At 38.9% G+C, this 17,673-nt stretch overlaps 1 protein-coding gene across 2 annotated transcripts in view; it reads left to right on the top strand.

The window, feature by feature from the left end:
* The window catches only part of LOC150096472 (ephrin type-A receptor 4-A-like), a 709,579-nt gene that overhangs the window by 217,390 nt on the left and 474,516 nt on the right, over positions 1-17,673 (top strand). The window lies entirely within an intron of this gene.

Below are 17,673 nucleotides of genomic sequence, written 5' to 3' on the forward strand. Positions count from 1 at the left end.
GTTTAAGCCTCACTTATGCATTTCATAGTAAAAGCCTTTTTTCAAGGTTCTTCCCATTATAAGGATTAGTAGGGATTAAATAGGTTGAGATTACCATTACTCCAGTAATTTAAGTTTTTGTTTTAAAAACTAGTTTGTTTTCAAGTTATTACTGGCATCTTTATACTTTAAAATTTAGACTTCAGCAGTCTAAATAGATCCAGGCTTTTCTTTGATCTTTACCTGTTATCTTAGCATTAAATAACTGTTTGCTAACCTTTTTTCACCTTTTGTGTTTAAGTGATGATAATACCATCTAAAATTAGCTCTGGTCACACATTCCTGAATGCTAACAATGTCAAATTCCTTCCTATTAACTTTATTTTAATTATTCTTACATTGATGCCATGTGTTCATTCCCCTGAATTTTTCAAAACTCCATATCTGTGGTTTCAAATCTTTGATCAACTATTTTTATTAACCCTACTTTATTTTATTAACCCAGCTTTCAAATCCATAAGTTAAAATTATTGTGATTGAGTAAGGTGACTTCTTCCACTATATTGTGTTGCAGGTGTCCAGAGCATTGTCAGCAAGTCCCGAGTGGGTGTAGTGATGGAAACAGATATAGTCCTTATGTTCAACAATTCTGATGTTGGCTGTCCTACCATGTCCTGCAATCCTACTTTGGCCATACAGGCAAGATAACCAGCATCTAAATTGCTGAACAGGAGTACCATATTTTTCACCTTATAAGTCACATTTTTTTGTACCTGAAATTTATCTGAAAATGAGGATGCATCCTATAAGCCAAATGTGTTTTATTATTATTATTATTATTATTATTATTATTATTCAGGCCTCCAAGGAGTCAAAAGACTCATCGAGGGAGGTCCTTCCTAAGACATAAATTCTGTAAAGACTCATCGAGGTGAGGTCCCCCCCTGAGAAACATAAAGTTTATCATACCACTCTTTAAACTCACTGACCGTTCTCGCTCCCACCACTCCATCAGGCAATGCATTCCACGGCTCAACCACCCTCCACACAAAGAAACCACTCCTCACCCTCTTGCTCACAGTTTCCTTTCGTAACTTCCAGGGATGGCCTCTTGTCATCACTCCTTCCCGCTGATCAACCAAGCGAAAGAACTCCCCAGTGTCAACCCTGTAACCACCTCTCAACAGTTTAAAAGTCTCAATCATATCACCTCTCCTTCTTCTATCCACCAAACTCTGCAGTCCACATTCTCTCAGCCGATCCTCATAACTATCCTTGTACAGTCCTGAAACCATCTTTGTCATCCGTCTTTGTATCCTTTCCACAGTTAATTTATCCCCTTCAAATCCTGGGGACCAAATCTGAGAACAATAATCCAAGTGTGGTCTGATCAGACACTTATACAATGGAATGATAACCATCTTATCTCTGCAGGTCAGTGTCCTTCTCATAATAGCAGCAATCCTCTGTGTTACCTTCACCACCTTTGCAATATGTCCCCTAAACTTCAGGTTTCTATCAATCATCAACCCCAGATCTCTTGTCTCCCCTACTTCCTCCAGTATAACTCCTCCCATAGAGTATGCAGTGTCCCATCGATGTTTCCCAAACCTCAAGACCTTACATTTTGCTGCATTAAACTGACACCCCCATTCATTTGCCCATCTATCTAGCTTATTTAAATCCTCTTGCAGGGCTACCACATCTGCACTATTACTAATAATCCTTCCCAGCTTCGCATCATCCGCAAACAACTGAATATCCCCCTGCAATCCACTGGCTATGTCATTGATATAAAGGTTAAACAATATAGGTCCTAGTACTGAGCCCTGTGGGACCCCACTTGTAACCCTCTGCCTCCTGGAAACTGCTCCACCATACACAACTCTCTGATACCTATCAGACAGCCAATCCTGAATCCAGTTGACCAATCTGACATCCAGACCCATGTGCTGCAACTTAAATATCAGCTTATCATGTGGCACCCTGTCAAATGCCTTTGCCAAGTCTAAGAAAATTGCAGTATATGCCTTTCCCTCATCTAATGCTCTTGTAACTTTATTATAAAAGGCTAGCATATTGCTAAAACAAGAGCGTCCTTTCACAAATCCATGTTGATTCTCACAGATAACATTACCCTCATCTGTCCAATGCTGTACACGGTCCCTCAATACTTTCTCCAAGATCTTAACAACTACTGATGACACACAGACTGGCCTATAATTAGACACTTCCAGTCTGTTACCACCCTTATGCAATGGCACTATCTTACCTTCCTTCCATTCCCTGGGCACCTTTGCCAAAGCCAGACTTTCATTGAAAAGCCATGTTAAGGGTATTGTCAATTCCCTAGCACATTCTCTCAAAACTCGTGGCGAAATACCATCCAGTCCCACAGCTTTACTGACATCCAGAGTACTCAGTATCTGAAACACACTCTCCTCCTGTACCTCCGGACCTCGTACCAGTCCTATCCCTCTAGCATTAAAACTGACTCCTCTAGGATGAAATACTCCAATAAAGTGTTCATTGAACAATTCCACTATGTCCGCTGCATCAGTCACTCTATTCCCATTTTTATCCCACAATATCATTCTTCCACAGTCATTTCTCCTCCTACTGGCCACATAGCTAAAAAATTCCCTAGGATTTTCTTTGGATCTTAGGGCCAATTTCCTCTCATATTCCAGTTTCGCTTTCCTTACCACACGGGTCACTCTTCTGGCCTGTGTCTTATATTCCTCATGCATCTCTTCACCTATCTCCTTATATCTCTTCCATAGCCTCTTTTTCGCATGCAATTGCTGTTTAATATTGTTTGTCATCCACTTTACTCCAAATTGCGCCCTCTTCTTCACTCGTGGTATACAACTTACCATTGCTGATAACAAATATTCTTTCACAATTTCCCACGCACTGGTGATATCCCGGCCTTCCAATTCCTCCCTCCATGAAACTTCCCGAAGTTGACGTCTAAGACTATTATAATCACCTGCCTTATAATTCCACATAAGTACCCGTCTCTTTGATACTCCTGCATGTCTATTCATTTTCCAAGTCAACACCATATGGTCACTCTCTCCAACTGGTGGGAGAGACGTCAACTCAGTTATTATGAACTCTTCTGATGCTATAACCAAATCCAAAATTCTTGAACCTCTTGTTCCCTCTGTTACATGTTGCCTAAGACATTTGTCCCTCAAGAATTCTAGAAATTCCATTCCCCTATTGTTACATGCATCTTCCTCTCTCCAATTTATACTACTGAAGTTAAAATCTCCCATAACAATCATGCTTCTTGCACATGCCAAACTTAGCTGTCTAAACATCTCCTGGTCCCCATCCTCTGTGCTCCTGGGTCTGTAGCAACACCCCACTAAATATCCTGTCTTGCCTACCTCTACCTCACACCATACGCTCTCAAAATCGTTTGTCTCACTTCCTTCCAAATTCTCCACTCTTAGAGGACATAGGTCATCACTTATCATAAGCCGCACCCCACCACCTCGCTTTCCCCTCCTATCCTGATGAAAAATGCTATACCCAGCGACTTCTATACCTGTTTTTATATCCCCTTCTGTCAACCACGTCTCAGTGATCGCAATAATTTTTGGCCAGGCTGATGCTATCTGTGCCACCAATTCCTCTCCCTTATTCCGGATACTCCTGGCATTAGTATACAGCATATAAATGCCATTGTTTCTATACCCAGCATTATCCCTTCTAGACTCCACTGGGCTCAGTGTTACCTGACATTGTCTCCCTTCTCCCAAGTATCCATTCCCACAAGAGGCCACCCCTGCTATCATCCTCCCTGGGACACACTGACTCGTTCAGAACAGCAATCTCTCCAGATGCCTACGTCCTTCCTCATTCAAATGTAAACGGTCTCTCGCATACAACTCCTCTCTTTCCTCAAACGCACTCCAAGCATCCACATATACCAGTCCTCTCTTGTCACACATTCTCGCTATTATGCCATTCAATATCACCGCTCTTCTGCTCAGCTCATCATTATCATACCTAGGCAACACGCACACTATTTTTCCACTCTCTGTCTTCTTCCGTACAGTCTCAAGCAAAAATCTCATATCTCTCGCTGCCCGACTTACATTACCACTCAAGTCATTCGTTCCTACCATCACAATCATCTCATCCACCCTTTCACTTCTCTTAATTGCCATAGCCACCCTTTCTATTGTTCCTCCTGGCAAACACTCCTCACGCATCCTATCTTGAACACCACGGATCATTGAGTCACCATACATTATACCTCTTACCATTCCCTCGCTCCTATTGTTTCCATTCTCTCCTCTTCTTTCATTCCCATACCTCTCTCTTCTACTGTTTCCATTCTCTCCTCTTCTAGCACTCCCATACATCTCTCTCATTCCCTCTCTCCTACTGTTTCCATTTTCTCCACTTCTAGCACTTCCATATCCCTCTCTCATTCTGTCTCTCCTACTACTGTTTCCATCCGCTCGTCTTCTAGCATTCCCATACCTCTCTCTCATTCCATCTCTCCTACCGTTTCCATTCTCTCCTCTTCTAGCACTTCCATATCTCTCTCTCATTCCGTCTCTCCTACTGTTTCCATCCTCTCGTCTGCTAGCATTCCCATACCTCTCTCTCACTCCCTCTCTTCTACTGTTTCCATTCTCTCCTCTTCTAGCACCCCCATACCTCTCATTCATACTCCTTAAATTCTCTCTCTCTCCTACTCTGATTCGCCTTGCATTTATCTCTTCTATTCTCCTAATCTTATCTTTCATACTTCTGCTCTCATTCACTAGACATTCCACCTCCTCTTTCAACTCATCTATCTCCCTCTGCAGGTCAGTCACTCTTAATCTAAATTCACTCTCCGAAACAAAACCATCTCCTAAACTTCCACAGTCACTCACACCTTCCACACTATCAACTATTATTTTCTCATTCTCTCCTATCATACTACTTGTCTTCCTACATTCATTCTCCGTTCCTGGAGCAACAAAGTCGGATATCGATATATCTAATGTACTTATTTCCTCCAACTGCCTGCATTTTGCGCAAATACGCTCTCCACTCTCTTTAACAAGCCACATATGTAATTCCCGAGAAGCATACATGCCGCAAGTACCGCATGCCACAAAGTCCCTTATGATATTGCTAATAATAGAGTTCTTAAACGGCGGAGGACTTGGCGTTACGCCACTTGCGACTGCTGCTGAATCCACCATCATTCCTTACTGCCGAGTAGCGTAATCTTTAATAATTATTCAATTAATAAATAAGAGGGGAAAAAAGTACAAACATCAGAACATTTAAGTACTAAATATAATTAAATAAAATGAAATATAACTAAATACAGTAACTTAGCTTCATTTGGTCTTCCACCGTTACGCGTTCGATTTATACACCGATGTGTTTTTTATGTATGCGCAGTTACTGTGTGTCAATGCTTGTCGGTAATGCGTGATCAATTTGAATAGTTGCACGGTTGTTAACATTACACATTTAAATTAGTAATCAATACATTATTATATTTAAGTTTTTCTTTATTATCTGTGGATTCTATGAAGCACAGATACAGCTATACAATTGTGTTTAAGCATAGTTGTGATTGATTGTGCAAAAAAGAATGCAATAGGGCAGCAAAGCAGCACTTTGGGCCTCAGCCTACAGAAAAAATGGTATGATCTTGGAGGAAATAAGCAGCAATTAAATAGAAGCAAATTCTAAAATACATAACCTCCGCAGAAAATTAGTAAAATGGCCAGGAATTAAAAATTTGAGTTATGGATCAAAGAAAATCGGGTTGTTGCATAGCTACAAAAATCATTATTCAATGGACAAAATTATTAGCAACAGGAAAAAAAAAAAAAAAAAAAAAAAAGGAATATCATTGATTTTACAGGGTGACCATCATGGTGATTTAGATTTATGTAGAGAAATGATTTACGCTTGCATGCAGAATGCGAAAATATCATAAAAAATGTAAGATGAATTTGAAAATATAATTATTGAGTTACATAGATTCATCATAAATGCTAGAAAACAAGACAGTTTTGAACTCTCACAGATATCTAATATGGATCTAGTGTCTCTGACTTTTGATGTGCCCTCAAAGATTGTTGTTTTGACATGCTGTGCAGATGGAACAAAATTGCCACCTTTTTTTTTAATTTTTAAAAGAAAAACAATGCCCAATGATAAGCTAAAGGACTTTACATTCATATTCATCCAAAAGGATGGATGGGTGAGAAAGGGATGAAGTTGTGGTTTTGGACCTCCTACAGTTTACATCAGAAAGTTGCTTTGTTTAGATGACATAAAGCCAAAGCTGTGAAGAATGAACTTTGCAATATGAACACAAAAATAGCTATAATATCAAAAAGACCTCACCTCTGTGCTTCAACCTTTAGATGTGTCAATAAACAAACCATTTAAAGGATTTATGAGGGAAAAAACCATGTTTGAGAAAAACTTCAGGTTAATATACACCAAAGTAATCACTCGACATTTCGACCTTCACATTAAGGTCATCATCTGGAGTATGCACATATATGTGTATATATCTATATGTGTGTAAATGTATACACATACAGTAGACACTGCATACTTCAATCATTTTGGGACAGTCACTTTTCAATAACAATAACTCACTGATAACTAATTGATAATCTCACCAATTGGTGAGAGTGACCATGAGGTGATTTACCTGGGTGGTTGCCAGTAATGCGAGGACCCCTGTGAGAAAAGGGTATATGTGGATCTACAAGAGAGGTGATGATGAAGAGCTCAGGAGACAGCTTGCGGGTGGTGTAGCGTGGAATGAGGAGTTAGCTGGAAAAGGGATCACTCTAGCTTGGGGGATTTTCAAAAGCTATCTAGTAGATGCAATGTCTAAATGTATTCCAAGTGTAAGAAGGTTAAATAAGGTAGATGTGAGATGGATGAATAAAGAGATTAAGCATACAATACAGAGAAAAAGGGCATTGTGGAGGCAGCATAAGAGAAGTGGAAATAACCAATTTCATGAGGTCTACAAAGACCAGGCAAGGAGGGTGACTTGGTTGGTGAGAGTAGCTAAAGAGAGGTATGAACAGCAGTTAGCTAATGAAGCTAAAAAGAATCCTAGGGAGTTCTTTCGATATGTAGCCAGCAAAAGAAAGAATGATTATGGAAGGATGACATTGATTGGAGAAAATGGTATAAAGACAGCTGTTGCAAAATGTGTGGTGGAGATACTTAATGAGCAGTTCATAAAGATCTTTCAATCTTGTGAATGTGACTTCATAGAGAGATTGAGAGCAGTTGATGATGGGGAGGAGAGACTGACTGTAAGTGAGCAAGAGGTGTTTAGGGAATTGAGTAAACTAGATGTAAATAAGGCTGTGGGACTTGATAATATATCACCGCATATTCTGAAGGAATGTGCCAGCGAGTTGACACCTGCCTTGACATATTTTTTTAATATGAGTTTTGCATTTGGTGAAGTTCCTAAGGAGTAGAAGGAGGGCAAGATCGTGCCACTTCATAAAGGAGGTGATCAAACTCAAGCATCAAACTATAGGCCTATCTCTGTGTCAGGTGTTGTGGTTAAGTTGTTGGAGAAGCTTGTGAGAACTAGGATCCAGAGTTGGGTTGATAACGATAGTATTATCTTTGACAGACAGCATGGATTTGCTAAAGGGAGGTCATGTTTTAGTAATCTACTTACTTATTACAATAAAGTGACTGCTTCCTTGGACAGAGGAGAAGGATACACAGTAAAATACTTGGATTTTGCAAAGGTTTTTGATAGAGTAACCTCATGATAAGTTGACAGTCAAACTAGAGCAGATGGGGTTGGATGTTAGATTAGTGCATTGGATTGGAGACTGACTATCTGATAGGTATCAACAAGTTGTGTATGGGGGAGCGATGTCGAGGAAAAGGAAAGTTACTAGTTTAGTACTTCAGGGGTCTGTTTTAGGGCCATTACTGTTTAACTTGTATATTAATGATATTGGCGAAGATTTGGATGGAGATATTCAGTTGTTTGCAGATGATACAAAATTGGGACGAACCATAAAGAGTAGTGAAAATGTTGTGGCCTTACAAGAAGACTTGAATAAATTGAGTGATTGGGCACGGAAATGGGGATGTGAGTTCAGTGTTGCAAAATGTAAGGTTTTAAAATTTGGAAACAAAGATGGGATGCAGAATTTATGCATGGCGAGAATATATTGTTGGAAGTAGAGGAAATAAGAGATCTGGGAGTGATAGTGGATAAGGATCTAAAATTTAGGGGACACATAGCTAAAATTGTGAAGACAACACCAAGGCTTCTGGGAATGATGCGGAGGACACTGACGGGTAGAAGTAGGGAGATTCTTGTTCCGTTGTATAAGGCTTTGATTAGGCCACACATGGACTATTGTGCCCAGATTTGGTCACCGGGTTTTCAGAAGGATGAAGAGATGTTGGAAAGGGTTCAAAAGTGACCAACTAAGGTAGTTTCTGACCTCTGGAATGTCGAGTATGAGGAAAGATTGAGAAGATGTAATTTGCAGAGTCTGGTGGACAGGAGGAAGAGGGGAGATATGATAGAGACCTACAAGTTGGTAATGGGTTGTTATAGGATCAATGGTGGAGAAGTTCTACAGAGAATAATGGGAGATCAGGGGGAGAACCAGAGGCATCCCTGGAAACTGTATAAAGAGGGTGTGAGTAGGGGAGTGAGAGGCAGGTTTTTTTTCATGCAGAGTTGTGAATGATTGGAATGCCTTACCTGAAAGTGTGGTGTCTGCAAGGAGTTTGAGTGTGTTTAAGACATGGTATGATGAGATGTGTGTGTGTGTGTGATAAAAGGACCTCCCAGATGAGTCTTTGACTCCATGAGTCAAATGGGGTAACAATAATAATAATAATAATAACATTAAGCAAAGAATAGGAGAGAATAAATGACTACTATTTGGGTTTTTTTTTGTCAAATTTATTTTAAAACTTTACCAAATTAAAAAATAAACTGAATACAATTGTATTTTTTATAAAAGCAGAAGAATGCATACATCATTGTACAATTGTATTCAGTTTATTTTATGGTTTTAGTGTTAACAGTTTTTAGCATTTAAGTGGTCTTACTATTTTTATACATCTTTTACCCTGATGAAGCCAGCAGCAACAGTTGGTAAAACTAGTTGATATAACGTTGTTTTAAAATAAATTTGACCAAAAAAAACCCCAATAGTAGTCATTTATTCTCTCGTATAGTTCGTGTGGTCAAAAATAACAGTATTACCATCATTAAGCAAAGAATATAAAAAATTGCATCATTTATTTCAATTTATTGTTATGAACATTGTTTAATTTAATTTATTGATATAAACAACTTTTTAATAAGTAAAAGCATTAAATTTATTTTAAAAACTTAACTAGTGTTGTCTGCCGATTATATAAGATACTAGATTGTGTGTTTGAATATAGTAGTTAATGAGTAAATTGCTCATATTCATAATTCCTTTTGAAGTTTGTTGCTCTCTGTTGCACACCATGATGAAGTATTCGTAGAGATTTTTGTCTGGGCATTGGTTGGAGGAGCTTCTAAAATTTGTTCTTCTATACGTGTATTAGGTTCACTTTCTTGTATTAGTTTAAAGTTATTATTATTTTGTGACACCTCCAAGGAGTCCGAAGACTCATCGAGGGAGGACATCAACTCTACAATGCTCCATCTCCACCACTCCATTCAGCAACTACACCAAATCTCTACTGCCATCATCATCTACATCACTGCAAGTTTTCATTGGAAGCAGCTTGACATATTTCTGATGCTGTCATTGTAGTTATACTTCAACGTTGTTATCAATATCCAACCAATTTTCAAATTCTTCTTTTGGCATACTGCCTGGGGTTTTATCAAAAAATTCATTTGTAAGATATTCAAATTCTTTGGAAGGAGTTTCAGAGTTTGTTTTAAAAAATCTACCGTTTTGGAAGCAGTTTTCAATTGTCTTCTCTGAGACTTGTTTCCATGACACTGCTACCAAATGCAATGCATCAAGAAGAGAAATCTTTTTTACAATTGCACTTGCATCAGATGGTCTTTTATATAATCAAGTTCAGCTATAATTCTCACACGAACTTCCATGCAATAATAAGCTTTAAAATATTGTATGATGCCTTAGCCGCATGGTTGAATTAACAGTGTAGTGTTTGAAGGCAAGAAGACTACTTTGATGTTCTTTAACGATAAATTGTTTGTCTGTGCAGTGCAGTTGTTGATTAACAAGAATTTTTTCACTTTAATTTAAGATCCTCTTCACTGACCAATTGTTGAAAATGGTATTGGTCATCCAAGCATTTGCACCAGAACTGTAGTCAACAGGAACTCCAATCACCAGGAGCTCTCATTTCTCACCTTTCATATTAGCACAACAAAGAATTGTCACTTGCTCTTTTGAAGATTTAAATCCTTTAGTACTTTCATTTTTAAACAAATAAGTATGCTCAGGCATTGCATGAAAATGGAGTCTTGTTTCGTTCAATTCTCCTGTTGACTTCAGGAGAATATTTGTCAATAATTTTTGGCTGCGCGGTCTTAATCCATGCATCGGCTGATAAAAAATCAGCAATTTTTCTTCACCACGAATATGCTTGTGCACAATATTCTCTCGCTTCTCCCACCTGTTAAACCATCCATCAGTTGCAGTGAAATTTTCTTTGTCCACTGGTTTTGCATGTTCTGCTTTTTTGATGCATCAAAGGCCCATTAATCAAAACATTCTTTTCACAAACATTACTAAGCCCAATGTTTAATTCTGATTCAACTTGAGCATCCTTACCAAAATGGTCTCTCTTCCAATCCATGTTCTCATTAGTAAGAGCTGAAGTTTCAATGTTTGATCTGTTTTTCAAGGTCTTACACAAGAGTGGTTGAAAAATTTTTAAATGCACAGCTGCACTACGCTGACTCATTTTGAGCAACTTATCATAGCACTCCAAAATTCTTTTCTTTTCTTGAAAAGATAAATCTTTACATTTTTTTACTTACTTCTGCTATAATGCTAAGGGCTGTTTTAAAGAGCACTTAAAGTCAAATTCACTTACTCTAAGGGCACAAAATTAAACTCAAAATCACAGTTCGACTGTATTTATATCCACCTACATTTGCTTGGAAGAATAAGATTGAAAGAAGATTAACACAAAAGACAAAAGCCAGACTTCGATAAACGTTCTTTGTCAAATTTTCTCCTGATTAACTCTCAAAGTTCTTAATTCTGGGATGCAAATGGCTAAACATTTGAGAATTTTGATAATAATAACTGGAACTTTGATTATAATAGATGGATTATTTTTATTTCATTTTAAATGGTGTGTTAAAGGACCGACTGATTTTGATAAAAATAGCTGACTGATGATAATATCTGCGATCATGATAAGCAGATTCCACAGTATGTGTGTGTACTCTGGATGATGACATTAATGTCAAGATTGAAACACAGTGATTATTTTGGTTTATATTAAACTGAAGTTTTTCTCTAACATAGTAGTTGTTTCCGTAATTTTTGCAACGAATTCTGATCACCATGTAACCATGAAGGAGAGGATATCTTATATATATTATTATATGTTAATATCTTTTAATGATTGGATGATTTTTTTAAGAATAACTGTTTTTTTATCTAATAAATGGATAATACATGTATTAAAATTTTAAATAAAAAAAAACATTGACATGAAAAATTTTATGCCATAATTCATGCAAATTACTGGAAGAATATTTTTTTAACAAAATTCAAAATTAAATATGTGATGTGTCCAATACAATGGAGTTTTATAAGGTGAAAAATATGGAATATCCGTTTCAATCATTACAAGTATTCAGGACTTGCTGATGATGCTCTGGACACCTACCATAGATTATGCTGGAAGAACTTTTCAGACCGCCCTCATAAAGTGGGCGGTCTGAAAAGTTCTCAGCCATACAATGAAAAAACGAATTTATTATTATTATTATTATTCAGGCCTCCATGGCGTCAAAAGACTCATCGTGGGAGGCCCTTTCTAAGAAACGCAAGCCTATCAAGACTCATCGAGGGAGATCCCTCCTAGGAAACACAAAGTTTATCATACCACTCCTTAAATGCATTGTCCGTTCTCGCTCTCACCACTCCATCAGGCTATGCATTCCATGGTTCAACCACCAGATAAACTTCTTGATTGGAAGGCATTGTCAAGTAGAATTAGTGAGAAAGCCTCATAATGGAGACATGGACAATGAAACTTGATTGTGTCTATGGTCCCTCAGAAGGTTCTTCCAAGAAAGAAATGGAAGAATTTTTGGAGTCATTAGAAGAGGCAGTGGCATAAAGAAAATGATAAAAGCGGTCCTTGATGGAGATCTGAACAGAGGAGTAGGAAATGAATCCCACGAGGCATATAGGAATATTTCGGGGAAAATTTGAAGAAAAGGGCAAAGCTAATAATAATGGTATTTACTGGACTTCTGCTCAGGACACGAACTGGTCATTACTATCACCATGATTCAACATAAAGATGTGCACGAGTTCACATGGGGAGAAGACACAAGAAATAAGAAAAGCCTCGTTGACTCCGGCATTGTTGATAGTGATACTTTCATGCCCATTCAGGATACAAGAGTGTAGAGAGCATTTGAAATTGGACTTTAATGAATTAGTAATAAGCAGGATAAAAATCAATATCACATTGAAAAGAACAGTATATAAGAAAGTTTTAAAAAGAATGAAAGTTCAGCTGCTTTTACAAGTAAATTGTAGACTCGGCTATACAAACATTATTATTACATGACACCTCCAAGTGATTTAGTTTTTTTTTTTTTTTCTTCTGTAAATTGCATGTTTTCTCAAGGCTGGTTTGTCTGTATGTAGAATGAAAAACATGAGTTTCAGGGAGGAAAAAACCCTGCTTCTCTCTGAATATGAGAGAAGACTAGCACTGCAATTTAATGATCACTTTATTTAGAGTGTCCATCCTGGTACAGCAGGCTTTATTCCTAGAATGATTAGGAGTGGAGAAATGTTGGAAATGAATGAAGAGGATATTTTCCAAATACGAAGTATAATAGATGTCATTACATTGGAGGGGACTAGATGGAATTTTGCCACTTGTTCTAACCCTGTGGAGGTCGTGGCTGATCTGACAGATACAAATTGTTTAATATAAATATTCTTACTCATATCCAGTGTATAGCTTGGAGGTCATGAGTAGCTGCGCATGCATATATTACAAGTGATGGGAGTACAGTTTGTTAATGTGTGGAATGAGTTTGAGGGACGAAGTGAGCTGTATGGGAGCGATGGACTGCATTTGAGTGGTTATGGTGTGAGTCGCTTGGAGAGACTGCTGCTGGAAGGTAGAGAAGTGAATAGAGAGAATGAATCAGATCGAGAGGGGAGTGATGTGGAAGAGCAGGAGAGTAAGACAGGAGAGATTGAAGGAGTGGAAATGAATGTGAAAGTGAGTGGTATGAGTATAGAAAATGAGAGAATGGGTGTGCAAGAGGAGCAGGGAAACGGCGAGGCTCAGGGTGGACAGGGATATACAGCGTGAGAAAGGTGGATGCTCCAAGAGGAGGTGAGAGAATGTGTAGGCAGAAAAGTAATGGGATGTTCAGGGATCAAAAGGAAACAGATGGAATTGCAAAGGTTCTAAAATGAAGAAGCAGAAAGGGAAATGGCCCCAGTCCAGCATGGAGAGATCACATAGAGTGAGTGGTATCAGTGGAACTAGCTGTAGATCCAGAAATGAGTTGTTGTGTTTGTATACCAATGCTAGAAGTATAAGAAACAAGGCGGATGAAATGGTTGCACTAATTGCGTCTGTTCACCCAGAGATTTTCGGAATAAGTGAGACATGGTTAGATGAGGATGACATCCTGACAGGAATAGAGATGGAAAGGTATGATGTGTTTCGTGAGGATAGAAGGGGTAAAAAGGGAGGGGGAGTGCTATTGATGATAGAGAAAGAGTTATGTCCATACAAGGTAGAGATGCAAGAGGGAAATGGGGCCAGTGGTTTTGAGGCAGTATGGTGTGAGATAGAGGTGAATAAAATCAAATACTTGGTGGGATGTTGTTATAGACCTGGTAATGTGGATGGTGGTGATAGTGAAATGTATAGTCAAATAAGCCAAGCAAATAAGAAAAGGGTGATCATTATGGGTGATTTTAATTATGGCAATATAGACTGGAATGAAGAGATAGCAACTGGAAGTAAAGAAAATGAGTTTCTTGAGTTTTTGAGGGATAACTACCTCAGACAGTATGTAACAGAGGGCACAAGAGGATTAAGGGTCTTGGATTTGGTCATCTCATCGGAGGATGTAATTATCAATGAGGTATCAAATCATCCACCAATTGGTGAAAGTGACCATGAGGTGATTACTTGGGTGGTTGCCAGCAGTGCAAGGACCCCTGTGAAAAAAGGGTATATGTGGAACTACAAGGGGGGTGATTATGAAGAGCTCAGGAGACAGCTTGCAGGTGTAGCATGGAATGAGGAGTTAGCTGGAAAAGAGATGAATGCAGCGTGGGGGATTTTCAAAAAATATTTAGTGGATGCAATGTCTAAATGTATACCACGGGTGAGAAGGTTAAATAAGTTAGGTGTGAGATGGATGAATAAAGAGATTAAGCATGCAATACAGAGAAAAAGGGCATTGTGGAGGCAGCATAAGAGAAGTGGAAGTAACCAATTTCATGTGTTCTACAAAGACCAGGCAAGGAGAGTGACTTGGTTGGTGAGAGTAGCTAAAGAGAGGTATGAACAGCAGTTAGCTAATGAAGCTAAAAAGAATCCTAGGGAGTTCTTTCGATATGTAGCCAGCAAAAGAAAGAATGATTATGGAAGGATGACATTGATTGGAGGAAATGGTATAAAGACAGCTGTTGCAGAATTCGTGGTGGAGATACTTAATGAGCAGTTCATAAAGATCTTTCAATCTTGTGAATGTGACTTCATGGAGAGATTAAGAGCAGTTGATGATGGGGAGGAGAGACTGACTGTAAGTGAGCAAGAGGTGTTTGGGGAGTTGAGTAAACTAGATGTAAATAAGGCTGTGGGACTTGATAATATATCACCGCGTATTCTGAAGGAATGTGCCAGAGAGTTGACACCTGCCTTGACATATTTTTTTAATACGAGTCTTGCGCTTGGTCAAGTCCCTAAAGAATGGAAGGAGGGCAAGATTGTGCCACTTCATAAAGGAGGTGATCGAACTCAAGCATCAAACTATAGGCCTATCTGTGTGTCAGGTGTTGTGGTTAAGTTGTTGGAGAAGCTTGTGAGAACTAGGATCCAGAGTTGGGTTGACAACAATGGTATAATCTTTGATGGACAGCATGGATTTGCTAAAGGGAGGTCGTGATTTAGTAATCTACTTACTTATTACAATAAAGTGACTGCTTCCTTGGACAGAGGAGAAGGATACACAGTAATATACTTGGATTTTGCAAAAGCTTTTGATAGAGTACCTCATGATAAGTTGACAGTCAAACTAGAGCAGATGGGGTTGGATATTAGATTAGTGCATTGGATTGGAGACTGGCTATCTGATAGGTATCAACAAGTTGTGTATGGGGGTGCAATATCCAGGAAAAGAAAAGTCACTAGTGGAGTGCCTCAGGGATTTGTTTTAGGGCCATTACTATTTAACTTGTATATTAATGATATTGGCGAAGATTTGGATGGAGATATTCAGTTGTTTGCAGATGATGCAAAGTTGGGACGAACCATAAAGAGTAGTGAAGATGTTGTGGCCTTGCAAGAAGACTTGAATAAATTGAGTGATTGGGCACGGAAATGGGGATGTGAGTTCAGTGTTGCAAAATGTAAGGTTTTAAAATTTGGAAACAAAGATGGGATGCAGAATTTATGCTTGGTGAGAATATATTGTTGGAAGTAGAGGAAATAAGAGATCTGGGAGTAATAGTGGATAAGGATCTAAAATTTAGGGGACACATCGCCAAAATTGCGAAGACAACTAGACTCCTCCAGTTTAATTGCTTTGGTGCAGAAGAAAGTGATTTTTAATCGGTGAATAGTCCGTTTTTTTTCCGTTTTTCTACGATTTTGAGTGCTGAATTGTTTCTCTGAATACGAGTGTACTTCAGTGGTTGTTTTTCGGAAGTTAGTTGCTGTCGCGATATAATATATGTTGGTACCGTCAGAATCGAACGCGTAACGGTGGAAGACAAAACGAAGCTAAGTTACTTTGTATTTAGTTATATTTCATTTTATTTAATTATATTAGTACTTAAATGTTCTGATGTTTGTACTTTTTTCCCCTCTTATTTATTAATTGAATAATTATTAAGGATTACGCTACTCGGCAGTAAGGAATGATGGTGGATTCAGCAGCAGTCGCAAGTGGCGTAACGCCAAGTCCTCCGCCATTTAAGAACTCAATTATTAGCAATATCATAAGGGACTTTGTGGCATGCAGTACTTGCGGCATGTATGCTTCTAAGGAATTACATATGTGGTTTGTTAAAGAGAGTGGAGAGCGTATGTGCGCAAAATGCAGGCAGTGGAGGAAATAAGTACATTAGATATATCGATATCCGACTTTGTTGCTCCAGGAACGGAGAATGAATGTAGGAAGACGAGTAGTATGATAGGAGAGAATGAGAAAATAATGGTTGATAGTGTGGAAGGTGTGAGTGACTGTGGAAGTTTAGGAGATGGTTTTGTTTGGGAGAGTGAATTTAGATTAAGAGTGACTGACCTGCAGAGGGAGATAGATGAGTTGAAAGAGGAGGTGGAATGTCTAGTGAATGAGAGCAGAAGTATGAAAGATAAGATTAGGAGAATGGAAGAGATGAATGCAAGGCGAATCAGAGTAGGAGAGAGAGAGAATTTAAGGAGTATGAGTGAGAGGTATGGGGGTGCTAGAAGAGGAGAGATTGGAAACAGTAGAAGAGAGGGAGTGAGAGAGAGGTATGGGAATGCCAGCAGACGAGAGGATGGAAACAGTAGGAGAGACAGAATGAGAGAGGGACATGGAAGTGCTAGAAGTGGAGAAAATGGAAACAGTAGGAGAGAGGGAATGAGAGAGATGTATGGGAGTGCTAGAAGAGGAGAGAATGGAAACAGTAGAAGAGAGAGGTATGGGAATGAAAGAAGAGGAGAGAATGGAAACAATAGGAGCGATGGAATGGTAAGAGGTATAATGTATGGTGACTCAATGATCCGTGGTGTTCAGGATAGGATGCGTGAGGAGTGTTTGCCAGGAGGAACAATAGAAAGGGTGGCTATGGCAATTAAGAGAAGTGAAAGGGTGGATGAGATGATTGTGATGGTAGGAACGAATGACTTGAGTGGTAATGTAAGTCGGGCAGCGAGAGATATGAGATTTTTGCTTGAGACTGTACGGAAGAAGACAGAGAGAGGAAAAATAGTGTGCGTGTTGCCTAGGTATGATAATGATGTGCTGAGCAGAAGAGCGGTGATATTGAATGGCATAATAGCGAGAATGTGTGACAAGAGAGGACTGGTATATGTGGATGCTTGGAGTGCGTTTGAGGAAAGAGAGGAGTTGTATGCGAGAGACCGTTTACATTTGAATGAGGAAGGACGTAGGCATCTGGAGAGATTGCTGTTCTGAACGAGTCAGTGTGTCCCAGGGAGGATGATAGCAGGGGTGGCCTCTTGTGGGAATGGATACTTGGGAGAAGGGAGACAATGTCA

This window comes from Typopeltis vanoorti, chromosome 18, assembly GCF_054136105.1.
Source record: "Typopeltis vanoorti isolate ZY-2024b chromosome 18, IOZ_Tvanoo_1.0, whole genome shotgun sequence".
In the NCBI taxonomy this organism is placed as follows: Eukaryota; Metazoa; Arthropoda; class Arachnida; order Uropygi; family Thelyphonidae; genus Typopeltis; species Typopeltis vanoorti.